Genomic DNA, 15,220 nt, shown 5'->3' on the forward strand with positions numbered 1-15,220 from the left:
TGTTTCGTATTGCAGCGTGCATGCAAGGCATCACTTAACTCGATGACTTCAGGATGGGAAATGCATTTCCATTAACTATATTACTAAAGAATGTACTGTTTGCTTCCTGCTGTATTCGTTCTACTCCCCTTTGTGGATGAACGATCATTCATTCGCATTGATCGTCAGCCATGATAATATAATCAGGCGTAAAGCCTGACAAGGCTGGCCGGTCCAATAGATCAGAGCTGCTGACAGCAGAGCTATGCACAGGTCATAAACCCTCACCTTCCCTGTTTGACCCCACATCAATTTGGCTCTTTCCAATATGAATGCAAATAACAATGCATTTTTGGTGACATGTTTATGGTTATCTCTGTATCTCCACTCGCTCCGCCTGCTGCCCCTAAATGTGCTGATGTTACCAAGCTAATGGGATTGAAAAAGGTAACCGATTGCTCACTAGTCGTCAGCTCACCACTACCCTCCCCTCCAACACCTCCTGAAAACGTAAACACAAGTGTCTATGCATGCCCTTGCTCTCACACACACACCTACATGTCCTCCACCCCAGTCACTTGTGTATGCATTGAGCTGATAAGTACTGTGGTTCATTTTCCCCATGGCAAGGCACAGTAAAAAACTGGGGAGTAATAATTGCTTTGGGGGGGCGAGACGAGGATGGCTAAATATGCTTGATTGCCTCCTAAGCTTCGGTGCTGTGTAATGAAATATGGCTGCTGCAGACAGGCGCTCCCGTGCGATAGCTTTCTTGTCACTTTCTCACTTGCTTTTTTTTTCTTTACCCCTTCGCTCTTCTGGCATTTTCGTCTTTGCTCACCCGTTGCCTTTGTTACAGAATGGAGTCCATCAAAGCATTTGTTGCCATTGAACACTTATCTTAGCTATAATGTAATAATTACGGGGCCAAATCCAGCCTAATTGAGTATTCCTCACCACATCAAAACGGCAGGCGCCCTAATATTCCTCTGTTCTACAATTTAATTTGTGGATTCATTAGCATGAACAGGGTGTATAGAGAGAAACCAGATAACAAGGAACTTGGCAAAACACACTGTTGATGAAGTCAGGTTGAAGGGGCTAGGCAGCAGCCACATCCTCACCTGGGTAATTATGTTTCCCTGTCATTTACATGTTAGGAGCCTAAAACTCTAAATAAAGGATTCTGTTTCTACGAATGTCCATGAAGAGCTTTTAATGCAATTATATATCGAGTTGCCCATATTTGCCTCTTTCACATGTAATCCGCCAATTACATTCGCACAGAAAATTGACTCTGAATTAACAGGAATGACAAGTTGGGCAGAAAGACTACTGTAATCATGACATTCATAATCATCATTGCTAATCATCTCATTTGACTGCAAAAAGCCCTACAATAATGTTTTAAAAGATAATGAGTCAAATTAAAGCTCACCCACTGTAGCTTAAAAAAATGTTTATCCTCAACTCATTTTTGTTGTAACCACCCAAAGCACATTTCTCCCTGTTGGTTAAATAAGTAGCTAATCATTTACAAGAATATTAGTCCACAGGCTTGTATGGGCACAGCAGCATCTGCTAATGCATTTAGCAAGGAAATAGCCTAAGAAAATCTTCAGCACATTAAATGCAAGATGTTTTTTTTTTTTTCCTCTTTTGCTTCCAGAATAACTCACAAGCCTAATTTGTTGTGCTACTTAAAGGAAAATGTAATTACACTTGTTTTCATTATAATGCACAAAGCCAATCGATAAAAGTGGTTAAGTCATTCTCTACTGCACATGCAATTTTCTGTTCCTTCAACTGAAATTTCTTTGCAAAACAAGTATTCTGTGTGTCTTTATGTATGTACTATATATTTTGAAAATAATGGTGCTGAGTAAATTGACTAATTAAATGAGCAACCTAACAAGCATTTTTATAGCAAATCCTGTACAGTAAACTTCGCTGATTTATTTTTTAGTTCCTTATTCATAATGAATGCACAGAAACGTGGCCTTTACTCCACGCAGACAGCTTGATGAAGCTATTCATCCTCATCCTGTTCTTTTCTGTCTTTCTCATTTATGCAGTTCTCTTTCCTGAGACGTCAACCACAGGATGAGGCCTGCGGCAGGTAAGAGACTGAAAAGAATAGCTGATGAGCTGAGGACAAAAATGATCTGACCTCTACTTTGCATCATTTCCCATTTGCTTGAATTCCAAGTTGTACATTAAAGGGGTTCACATGCTGCCCTTTCTTCATGTTTTCAAATTTATCAGCTAAGGGTTGGAGCTGATCATGTGTCCAAGAGTTCGTCTTTGTTTAAAAGAAGAGTTGCCCATTTTGATAGGCCAGAGAATTTGTCAAGCGATATCAAATCAAGCGCTAAGCTGAATCTTGACTCCAGCTCAATCCCTCCCATCTGCTGACCTGCAGTGGGGCGAGGGAAACAGACTATATCTGGCAACCTAAACCTTTTTAAAGTGACTGAGAGAGTGAGCGAGACTGACTGGCACTGATGGGACCAGACTAGGACTGTGCGATGCTGTGCTGTGCTGCACCCGGGCCTCACAAGCCTGATTGATAGAGTGTGATGAGACTGTCACTGAGCAAGGAGAGCAGCGGAGAGATAGGCAAGATGGAGGGAGGAAAGTGGGCTGACCAGGGTAGAGAGATAGAGAGAAATAAATTTGAGAACATGTGAAGGATGAAGTGGGGGAATGAAGTGGCTGGATGGAATGTGTTTCGGACACATGAAGGATGGGGAGGTGGGGAGGGTGGAGGGGGAATTGCCAGAGAGGTGAGTCAGATACTAGATGGCTGAAGGCTGCACTTATATGCGAGTTAAGTTTGACAGAGACAGATTTAGTTGACATGATATACTGAGAAGAACAGCAGAAAACCTCCAAAAAAGCAAAGAGGAAATTCTGAATTGATATCACATTGTCACATGATTGCACTTTATTTCAAGGGTTGGGGTTACAAAAAAAGCTTTGCATAATTCTGACGATACTGTTGGTTTTATCTGCTGAGTCTTTGAGATCTGTCTCTCCATGTCCACTCAAGAACAATGGAGGTGAATGGAATCTTTGGTACTTTCGAGACATTGCGATACATTGGTCTGAGTAGTAACTACTTTCTACTGAGAAACAGTCCCCAGTTCACAGACTAACAAGGAAAAGATGCTATATTTAGTAAATGTGCTATTTACCATGTATTTTTAATGAAAGTTGCAAAATGGTCATACTGAATTTTTCAAAACATTCACAATTGAGATAATTCATTTTCATTCACTACAGCTGCAGCTCTTGCAATAAGATATCCACTTTTACCAACTTGAGGCAAACGTGACTGAATGATAGGACTTCATACACATACTACAAAGTCAAGTACTCAAATGACCCAAGTTATTCAGCACCAACTCTTCTGATCCACAAAATTACATATTTCCTATACTGTATGTTGTTTATGTGAAATATCTGGCTAGTTTATCAGTCTATCAGCACTTGCTTTGGACACAATATTAGATATTGTGGCCACATGGCATCTTGGCAGTGAATGGAATACAGGCTGAGCTAAAGCCCTGTTCTGGGAATTCCACAGTTAGTGATTTCAGACTCAATAAACGCACCATGTTTTACTTTTATCCTTGCCTGAGGAAAGAAGGCTGACTCACTAGAACGGCAAAGTTATTATTAGTGCCTCACATGTGTGGAGAAAAGCTATGTGTATGTGCTTGTGAGTGTGTGAAAGACAGAGAGAGGCTGAGCTCCAGCAGCAGTGGTAAGTACGTGCAGGAGCAGCATGAGGAGCTCTTATCTGCCACCTGCCAAGCCCTGACCAGGGCCCTGACTCCTGCACTCCCTCCCTCCCTGTCCCACCTCGAGCGGGGCTTCCCACTAGTCTGCTATAGGCAAGGCGGCCAGGTGAAATGAGCAATTCCCATTCAGGGACAGGAGCGCCGCGTTGACTCGCCCAGTGAAATGGCTGCTCTCTTTGGCAGATCAATGCACTCTCTTTCCCTCGTGCACTGCGACTGAGCGATAGCCAGGAAGAAAAAGAGGGGGGAAAATGAGAATGGGCAGAGAGAAGGGAGAGGTAGTTTTGTGCGCACATTTGTTTGTGTGTATGTGTGAGTGTGTAGAGGGGATAGGGTGTTAGCAGGGCATTTAATGATATTTGCCATGGCTGCTCTGAGTGTGTGCTGTTGGAGGAAAATGGGAAATGCTTTGCATAAACTCAAAAGACATGCAATATTGCTGTTTCCTCTTTGGGAAGAGAAAGAGGCGTCCCCAGTCCCACCGGATATGAGAATATTCAGCCACTGAACTGGAAATTTTGCCAATATGAATGATATTAGTGACAATCATATTAAAATACTTAGTTGTGCCAAAATGAATTCCATATCTCTACAGCGATGAATCTCATGTCACTTATAACATAGGCGTGAAATAGAATAATCTATAGGCTAATTTCCTACCAGATAATCATACAGACCCAATAACATGAATTTCTTTTTTCGTGCTGTGTATGTGCTTTTCATACCATGTATTTGTGAAAATGTCTTGATGATGACACAGAATGTAATTAGGATTTTGTTAAGGCTGATGTCCAGTCATGTCATAGGTGACAGCAGCATGTTATGTAGTTATATAATATATAAAAGCTCCTGAATCATTTCTAAAAATGAATGACATCTTGTTCACTGTGCTTAGGACAACTACTGTAAATTCGTATAATATTCCGTACATAGAAGATTATGCTCAATGCACCTCATTCTGGTTGTATCGAATGTTCCAGTGGTGCAAACTGAACCACTGTTTTGTTTTTTTTGTTGATTGGTTATTGTTTACATGATTGGCTCAATATAAGTGATTCATGAACAAATCTGTTATTCAAATCTCAAAATTCACATTAGTTTGCTCATCGAATCCAAGCCATTTGTATATGCATTACTTTAAACAACATAGAGTTAGGGTTAGTTATTAGCTGTAAACAATGTTGCACAAACGCATTAAACCACTGACATACTGGAGGCTTTATTGCTCATGATCAGTGTACATTATGTTCAAGCCTTGCACAAAGGAGGCCTTGGTTACAATATCTGTTCAGACCATCAATTCTATTGACAAAGTCTAATAAACTGTGGTTAGTATTATTTTTCAAATGAAAGAAAGAGTGTTGTTATCAAGAAAGCAAATGTTTCTTTTTAATGGAAAAAATTATACTTGCAGTTCAAAGGAATATGTGTTCATTACTGTATGGACATGTCCAATATGAAAACAATTAAATACTGAATACAAACACAGTCACAAAGGTCTACAGACTACAGTAATATTTTTTTCTGACTTAAATGTAGATGATTTCAATTCTCCAACTCTCTTCTATATGACAGTCTCCAACAGTCTCTGTTATTTGATGTTAACTTGAGTCCATTTTCACAGTTTTTCAAAGGAGCTGGGACAGAAGCTCTGTGTCCACAACAAGACTAGGTCTTATCCTCACAATCAGGCAGGTCTGGATTCAGCACACAATAGTACAATCTCTCAATTTCGTCATATTGGCAAGAATTTTTTTTCAGCCAATCTCACTAAAACTTCCCTAGAATCTCATTTGCTTGGGGATCAATTGGTCATGTTTCGTAGTCTACAGTGTAAGCATAGCAAACAGCTGTGCACCTCAGTGGAGGGGCAGATTAAAATTTATAAGAAAATGAAATCACCTTACTCCCTCTTGTAAATCATGAACGAGTGATAGTCTCTAAGCAATCCAGACCACTTCAGATTCATTAAAGTGTGCTTGCCAAATCTGCGCTGACTTAAAATGACATACTGAACAAATTGAAAAAAAGCAATGCCTTAATGAATGAGCAATGAATTAGGGATCCAGTTTGAACATGGAAGTACAGAAGCACTTGACCTGAAGCTAAATTGTATTCTGTCTATAATATAAGAACGAGCCTTTTACAGCCGTGTCATAATTGCATCTGGAGCCTTAATCATTTGGTAGAACACATACTCCAGCGTGGAGATATGGAATTCATTTTTACAGTTTTAATGTTTAATTTTACAAGCTCATGAAACATTTCCCAATGAATTCAAATGGGCAACTAACTGGCATAGGCCTACAGATAGACCCAAAATTAATGACTCATCCTGAAATTGCCATTCCTTGTGACATGAAACTTGTATTGAAGGATATACATTTCAGTGACAAATGTGGCAGAGAAACTAATTTAACCTTCATTGTTAGTGTTATTGTTCAGAGGCCTCCGTTACTACAAAATTATGGCTACAAGTCAAATTGTTATAAACTATTTATTAGCCATTTTCTTTCTTCTATCATCTTTCCCCATTTCCAAACCCCCGCTGCTTTCTGTTCACAGTCTCAAGTCTCTCAACATCAATGAAGCCCGACTTAAAAATATAGTCTGACCTATGCAGACATGACAGCAATAAAGTGCACTTGATTACATGGTTGAAAGTAAGGACAAGGAGACAGAAGAGCACAGGATAAGAAAAAAAGAAAAGAACACAGCCTCTCAGCTTTGATCGCGCTGAACATGTTGAAGTTAGAAAGTCCCGTTTGTGTGCAGTCTTGGCAGAGGCAGGTATGGGAAGGTTGAATCTTGGTCATCAGCTGTCAAGGCGGTAATGAACAGTGTTTACAAGTAATACCATGCGCTGCCACATTTCAGGGTGTGAAATGTCAAAGTGTCCATTTTCCCCAAGCTAGTGAGAAGCAACACTGTCAGGGCTTCGGCTGTAAACAATAGGGAAAGAGAGACGAGACAGAAACAAGGAGCTTTCTCCGTTTCACCCATTACAGTCAGAGTGAGTGGTAGAATGTCAAGCCGAGAAAAATAGAGATGCTTGAAAACGTGGGGTAGAAAAAGTGGATTCCAAGTGGATTGCATTTGGCAGACACATAATGATAGCTGTTAAACAAAACTGAGGGAAGGAAAGCAAAGGAGAGGCACAAAGGCACAGAAAGACAGACAGATGATTCAAGACAGACAGGCAGAGAGACACCTGCTGTTGCATCACCTGCTGTAATAATAGTGTTGACATTCAAATAGAAAGCTCTGACAATAGGAGCTGGCTGAGGCAGCACCCAGTATGCAAATAAAAGGAACACATCAGGAAATATTAGCTAGCGTCAGGACTTTTTCACAGCACACATTGAAAACCACTTGACCCTTTGGCATCCCACAAGTGCTGCTTGTGTGTGTGTAAGCAAGCACAATTGACACATTAAATGAGCTGATTTACCACTTAAGGCTATTTATTGTATCCCAACTGTACATCCAAGGCTATGCACTGGTATTGTATCTTTGTTTATACTGTGAATAAAGGCAGCAAGAGTGCACTGAAGTTAATTATTCCTCTGCCTTCTGATGCAATTAGTTCAACCTCTGCTGTAGTGCATGGTGTTTGTTTATCTTGATTGGCATTCCAATCCCGCTCACTTTTCCACTGCTTCATTCCTGCTGTCATGGTATCTTGAATACCCAGGTTAAACATAATTCAAAAACGGAAAGGATCATTAGTTGGCAAATTCACTCTTGACTCTCTCTTTCATGCACCCCACATGGCCCCAAAAGGCCTATCAATCAAAATCAGACTCAGCTGATATCACATTCACCATTCCACATATTTTATTCCCTTTTAAGTGCTCAGCAGTCTTTTGTATCAATGTAGACCTATGGTGATTGGAGTAGAAACTTTTCATGTTTGAACTCAGTGGGGTTTGAAGGACTGCAGACATCAGCAGATCCTTGCTGATGTGCAGGTCAATACCTATTATGGTAAAAGCAATAGTCAATGTGGTGCTCTCACATTACCAGCTCTAGATGTGGTTGCTTTCAAAAGCTGTGACCCTTTCTATAGCACTTTGATGACAAATCTGATGGTTTAACCACACTGTGACCGTTTTTTTGTATTATTTGAGGGCAAAATAAAAAAAGATGAGGCATCAAAAGAGGAGGTTGACATCTCCACTATACGTGGCATAAACTCTATTATGGCCGACTGGTCCAAACTCTAGATTGATTTGGTGTTTGTCATCAATAGTCTTTGAAAGGGCCAATGCATGGAGCATACCATCGCTTTAAATCACTTCCAAAAACTCACCTTTATCGACTTGCCTGCTCACAAGTGCTTAGCTAATTATCGTGACTTCTTTCTTAATGCTGTATATTCTCATTCCATCCGCATGATCACCAACCAATTCAGGATAGTCAGTCCAGGGTTCTCTGCCTCTATCAACCTGCAGTATATATTATATTATATTATAATAATTTTCTTTTAAATTACTGGTCTTCTTTATTGAGTGATATAGAAGCTGTACATTTTAATTCACAATTATTCCCCAATGAAATTCCATGACATTATCACAGCATTGACCATTTTGATACAGGTATGGTTGGCAAAAGACAGATATATATAATATATAGGTGAATCTACTTAATAGATAAATCTCCTCTACTTACCCATTTGGACCATAAAATTGTACCTTATAAGGCAATTAACAGCTACAGGCCCCAACTTTACATTAAACATGGATTTTAACTAACAAATAATGTTAGTAATAGAAAATGAACTGATTTACTCAACACTGACATGTGGGTTTACATGTGTATCACTAAAAGCAACTCATCATCAGCAGGTACTGTATGTTACAGCTCAGTCTCCCTCGCAGTCATGTTGGTCAGTTCGGCAGAATATGACACACAGAGTGCCTTTTTCAGTGATAATAATGTGGTGTTATTCCAAGGCAAAAATTGTGGTTAAGTTGGTGTCTGATTCACGCTCAGTCAGTATTGATTGATTAACATTGGCTTTTTAAACCATAAAAGACAATCTTTTGTTTTAATTGCTTAATTGTAATCACACCTATTGTGGGAAGAATTAATTTTTAAAAATGCAGTGCATAAGCAGCACATCACGGATATAGCAGAACTGGCCAGTGCCAGAGTCCTCTCTGGTGATTCGGTTAGTACATTAATATTGTCATAAAAGGGGTTGCAATTATTGCCATTATGCTTGTCACTTGTTAAATCTTAGTCGTACATGGAGAGAAATTATTAAAAAGAACAAGACTGTAGAATTTGAATATATGAATGTATTTGAAAAAGAAAAGAAAAGCAATGCTCTGATTTATACAAGGGAGCAGAGAGTGCAGCCAAGCTTGAGCGACTTTTTAGTTTTCTATGGGAAATGAGATTTGGAATATGACAGAGCTCCTAATATCCTTACGCACAGCTTCCCAGCATGTATGCTAATGCCCTGTCCTGACCACTAATACACAACAGGAAAAGTGGGCTAAATAAAATGAAGGAGGAAGCTGTGAAATATAATTCTGAATGCCTATAACGACTACAGTATCAGCTGTCTTGGATCTGTACTTCTTCATTCGGATGTTCTCATTTGTATCCACACCTGTGTCATTCACAGCCTTACGTCTTAACCTAATTTCATGGTCTATGGGTTTGGATGGATGGCTCTGCTGCAACTTGTACACTGAGGGGAGCGTACCATCATTGTGTGTGTGTGTGTATGTGTGTGTATCTGTGTGAGTGTGCACTCACACAATAGCACAATTGTGGAAGCGCGAATGTGAGAGAGAGAGAGAAAGAGAGAGAGTGAGAGAGGGGATGCACTGCTACAATAGCATAGAGAATTGTAGTCACTGCCAGATATTAACCTTTTAACCTTGTACTTTTCTGTTAACAAAAATACATTAAGCTCCTCTGGATAGCAGACAGTGAATTGGGGTTTTACAGACTTTCACTGAGCGTGACTGAATGATCAGAGGTGAATCCATTTTGTGGTAATGCGCTTCAATTACAGTAAAAGTCCGCTAAAAACACATAAGTTAAACTGAGATGATATATTGCAGAATCTGGTAACAGCATGTGTTATTGCCTTTCATGATCTGAATGTTTGATGAACCACGCTCAACTGGAAAAGCAAGAGCAGGGAAAACAAGCCCACTGAAAGCAAATAACATGGTCAACACTGTAATGTGCACAATAATCTTATAATCAAACGCAAAAGAGACTTAGATAACTGGCATTTCTCATCGAAGTGTAAGTAATTCCTATTAATACTATTACACATTGTTCTGAGAGCTTTGCACAGCATAATGCCTAAAAACCTTTTTTGTCAATGTAATTGCTCAGTATAGTCTTGAGCAAAGTGTCAGCAATACCCTTTTAGTTTGCCAGGGTATCTTCTGGTGTTACGGCTTATTTAGCCAAACCAGGCATGACACCAATTATACTGGAGGGAAATCGATTCCTACAAAGCACTCTGCTGGGACAAACAATAAAATGATCAAAGTGACTGGATGTTTCGGCCTGCGACAAGCAACAAAATTAGTTTGTACTTTAAACTTAGTTTTTAACCCAGTCAAAATCTGTAATTCTTGAAGCTATTAAGAATATTCTCCAGCATGACGTGAATACATAGTTACAAAGATAGACGAAAAATAAGCAGGAGAAAAGCAACAAAGAAGAAAAAATGAAACTATGGCTTCAACAATTTTGTTGCAACAACACAAGGACGATTAAAGCCTATTGCATTCCTTCATTGCAAATTGTCTCCACTGAAGTCCAGACAGACAGAATTCAAGATAATTGCTTTTCCACACATTAATTGATAAGGCTGGTGACATTTTATTTCAAGAAACTAAGAAACAGATTAACTTCCAATGTCTGTGTTCTGTATTATTTTCATCAAGTGTTTACTTTTCACACAACTTCAATTGATATGCTCTTGTAAGAACGCTTAATGAAAAATGTCACGATTTAGACATAGGGCGTTCCAATATAAACCTTTACAGGTAGGTGATTACTTGTATGCTGGCAGCAATACCCTTTGACAGTAATTTTGTCCTTTTTTGGTTCGTGTACATATTCCGTACACTATGTACACAGAGAAAATACACAACTTTATATTAATTAAAAGGTAACCTTTGTCTGGCACGGTGTCATAAAAGACCACTGCTGCTGTATTTTTACTATCTTTTACCTTCCCTCTGAGGCATTTAATTCTCTATGTTGTCATTACACATGCGAATTTTGAAGTTCAGAAGGGAAAAAAGCACTAAGTCCCACAGTTTGCACTAAGCTTATTTTAATTACTGTAGTATCTCACTTGTACTTGGGTGGTGCAGTCCTCACTGAAATGTACAGTACTGTGAAAGATATTAAATTCATAATGAATATGCTAATTATCCCTTTTTATATTCAGAATCCTACATTGGTTTATATTCTAATGACAATAGCACCATTTTATGTAAGCTTTAATAAGCGCATGTGATTACTGATATTATAATAATGTGTGTGTCATAATACAATAGTACATTGTGCTGAACTACGCTATAGATCTAAAGTATTACTGTAATCAGTAAACCGTAACTTTAACTCATAAACGACCATATATGAAGAGTTAGTGACTGTTCTTTTCCAGTTCATTTTTAGGCTGTCTGCTGCCTGGTGCCACCCCGATGTCAATCTTCATTCCTGTTTCCAGACGCTAGTCTGTCGAAGATAGATCCCTCATATGTCAGAACCACACAGACCATTTCCTGGAGTCCGCTGTGACTGTCAGGCTCCACAGACCATGAAAGCCGTATATGTGATGCCCGAAATTACCTCATCGTAGAATGCCACAGACTTCCACATTGGCGTGGTCATAGCTATCCCTTCAAGAGGTGCTAAGGGAGCTCACTGACACTTTTAGGCAGTTCTTTGCCAACAAATATAGTAAAAACTATTTTACATTCTCAGGCAGAAACATAAAATAACTCTACTCTTCAGTATGTGGGCTAGAAATTGGACTGAACATGAATTATCTGGTTAGGGTAATATCCATTGATAATAATGTACAGGACACTCAGTAGGTTAAATCATTGATTTTGCAAAGAAGGATGAAGTCTTTTTGGCATTTTAATAAGGCACATTCACACCCACAAAATATGGAATCAAAAACACTGTAAATCTATGTGAATTTTTGGAATGTAGGCTATAATGTCAGCACTCAGGCTTATAATCTGTCTCTGTCTTAGCAAGAGATGTCTGAGGCAAGAGTGGGGAAGAAACCCAACTCTCTCTGGAACAATTATAGAAGTGCACTGCAGTCACTTAGCCTGCTAATACACGGTGTGATATTAATTACTGTTTGTAAACAATGCACTTTGCAGAGATTATTGCATGCACTCGGCGTCCTCCATTTGTGTTTGGTAATTCTCACAAGTGATTAAGTGGTGAAGCTAGGACAGCTGTTCAAGATGAGTTCATTGGCATGTTTAATTAATTGCACTTGAGATAATTATTCAATCATTACTTTGATTAATTTTCTGCGTCCCAGATAATGCATCAAACGTCTGCTTGATGTCAATAGTTTTGAAAGCGCAAGTAAAACGAGGCTAACCATTTGAGGGAGCTTGATTTAGTTCTGAGTCCTGCTTTGTGGATAAAATAATGCCAATTTCAGCTGACCATAATAACAATTCATTATTATGGCTGCATAGTTGATTTGAACAATGCTTAACACTCACTTAACTGCCACACCACTAAGGTTGTCCAAACACCCAACACCTGTAAGGGTTGCATTTTTCCATTTTGCATTTCCAACACATCAACAACACCCCGTCACTGCTCACTTCAACGTTTTGAGTCGATTCAGTCTGCATTATGTTTGAAACATGCTTATTCTCCACCCCCTCAGATATGCAGGGTAGTGGCAACATCCAACTGAAGGAAAGCCAGGCAAATCGTTTGTGAGAGATCTTGTCAAACAGATTAATTCCCACCCTGGGCCTCGGGGTTCTGGACCGTTTTTCTGTCATGCTGCTTTGCCAGGCTCCCTCTTGATAATACCCCAAAGATAAAATTAATTGTGCAGGGAGATGTGGGATGGGGAGTATCTAAAAGGACCTTGAGCAACACATGAAGCTCTCTTTTTCTCTCCGCTCCTCTGCATGTGAAAACACAGAAACAATCAAACCGTCAGAAGCATGACACATTGCACCAACGATCACTAACTTTGTTAGGAAGTTTCTGGAACTGGGAAGTTCTGAGAGAGATGTGAAGGGACAGAATCAACCCTCATGAAATATACTTGTCTAAGAATGTCTGTGCTCAAATTACCATCAAAGTGGAACCCCTCACTTCATCAGTAGTTAACAAAGAGGGTTGGCAGACCAATGTTTGTCTACAACTGTCTAGTTCAGGAACATGTTCTTTCCTTCTTTCTTTGACACCAACAATCAGAGTTCAAAGAACTAGAGATGTGACAGCTGTATCAAATTCTGCTCTGAAATCAGTCCACTGAGGAATCTAAATAGAACATGAATAAGAATCTTAAGCTATGCTAGTGGCTCTGAGAGGCTGTACTTAGGCACAGCGGTGCTTTGAGCTTAATGCTAGTGTCAATGTGCTAACTTATTCACAATAATGATGACGGTGATGTTATTAGTTCTGCATTTATTTGGTAATAAACTAAAGTAATTGATGTATAAAAAGTTTAATCTGATAGTGGCGCCACATGAAAGTCAAGGCACACCAAAGTAATTACAATTCATCCAGAGGGTGACATGAATGTCTGCACAAAATTTCATACAATAAACCTAATAGTTGTTCAGACCTTTTTTTTTTTTTTAAAAAAACCCTCAAATGTCAACATTATGGGGGCACAAGAGGAAAAGTTATGGGGTCACCAAAGCCATTAGGATTCATCCTGCCAGGGCAATTAATGTCTCTGCAAGATTTCATGGCCAACAATCCAATAGTTAATATTTCCTCCACACCGCTGGCATGGTAGAAAAAAAAAAACATTCCTCCTGGAAATACTGCCCATTTCGCTTCACTATACAGTATAGCAGTCAAATGCAGTCACAGTCTAAGTGAAGCAGACATTTCCAACAACCTCCTGTCACCACAAACAGCTCAGAACATTAGCTAATCTCTGCTGTGACAGTGCGCAAGAACACAATGTCTCAGGCTTTCTTTATCACTGGCCATCAAAAAGCCACCAAAAGACCAATTGAACCAAGACATATTCCATAGAGGACAAAGCAGAGGAGCAGGTAGATTGTGGCAAGGCTATTTTTCAATAGCCCCTTGGCTCTTGAGTTGCCCCTGTCACCTCCACTGGCAGATGGTGCAAATGAGCCTTGATATGCTAGACACTGTGACACTGGAACAAGAGTGTTGCTTTTAGTACTGTCATAGTCAAAACACATCAGCAACTGCTTCAGAGGTGAATACCATTTGTACTATTACTACAGCTTAAATCGGGATTTTGTCAGCTAGTGTCTTTTTGCCATGGCAAATGCAGACTAGAGTGACTTGGCTGTTATTTTCATATTTTTTGTAGCAAATACTGAGATGTTGGTGCTGTCAAGATTCATAGTGCTGTATGAATAAGAGATGAGATCATTGAATTGTTTGTTGGTACAAAATGCACATTCAGTTCCTTGTGTGAGGATTCTCAGTGTAGTTGAAGTGTAGTCCAAGAATATGCCTGTGCTTAAAGCAAAGGAGTCCTTGTAAAGAAATTCATGTTTGGCAGTTTCCCTGGATATGCATTTGGATCTTATTTTAGTAAATGTCTCACACATATACTTTTCCACACACGCAATCGTATACAGCCCCACATAAACACTCACAGTCCCTGGGCAGTCCACATCCAACAGTTTTGAGCTCAAGTAGTCACCGCTGTCACAGTGTGACATCATCAACCAGGCTGGCAGTGTCCCAGTGGTGTGCTCCTTTGGAGCCAGAGATATCCTTCAACAGAGCTCATCCTGTGACGCTGTTGTGTCACTCAGGGGCCCAGACAGGCAGTGCAGCAAGGATGACAGCCCGGGAATGAGAGCTCAGGAGCAGGTAGAAACTATTGACAGGACCCTGGGGAGCAATTATGAGTGAAGCCCAAGGGCTTGCTCAAAGAAACCTATGGCTTGTTTAAGTCTATCAAAAACAGTTCAGACCCCTGTTAAGGGATAACAGCTCTTGTTGGTTAACTAGTCACAAAAGTATGTTTGAAGCTCAACTGGTGACAGATTAATCATATAAACTCCATGGGGTTGTCAAACTTAAGAGTTTGGCTTAAAAGTGAATTAAACTATTTGGCTTTTCTGTCAGTAAAATCATCTGCAAATCTGTGAAACAGTAAATGTAGTGATGTGATTAACAAGCTGACCTTTCGCAAGCTTTTTCTTCCCTCAGCATTTGTATTTTTAAGC

At 39.6% G+C, this 15,220-nt stretch overlaps 1 protein-coding gene across 1 annotated transcript in view; it reads left to right on the top strand.

The window, feature by feature from the left end:
* Positions 1-2,081: 2,081 nt before the first annotated feature.
* Positions 2,082-15,220, top strand: part of LOC139222766 (receptor-type tyrosine-protein phosphatase delta-like) — a 195,457-nt gene continuing 182,318 nt past the window's right edge. Inside the window, exon 1 of the mRNA XM_070854619.1 lies at positions 2,082-2,098. The gene's annotated coding sequence lies outside the window, so the exon portion shown is untranslated. The remainder of the gene's footprint in view (positions 2,099-15,220) is intronic.

The sequence above is a fragment of the Pempheris klunzingeri genome, chromosome 23, assembly GCF_042242105.1.
Source record: "Pempheris klunzingeri isolate RE-2024b chromosome 23, fPemKlu1.hap1, whole genome shotgun sequence".
In the NCBI taxonomy this organism is placed as follows: Eukaryota; Metazoa; Chordata; class Actinopteri; order Acropomatiformes; family Pempheridae; genus Pempheris; species Pempheris klunzingeri.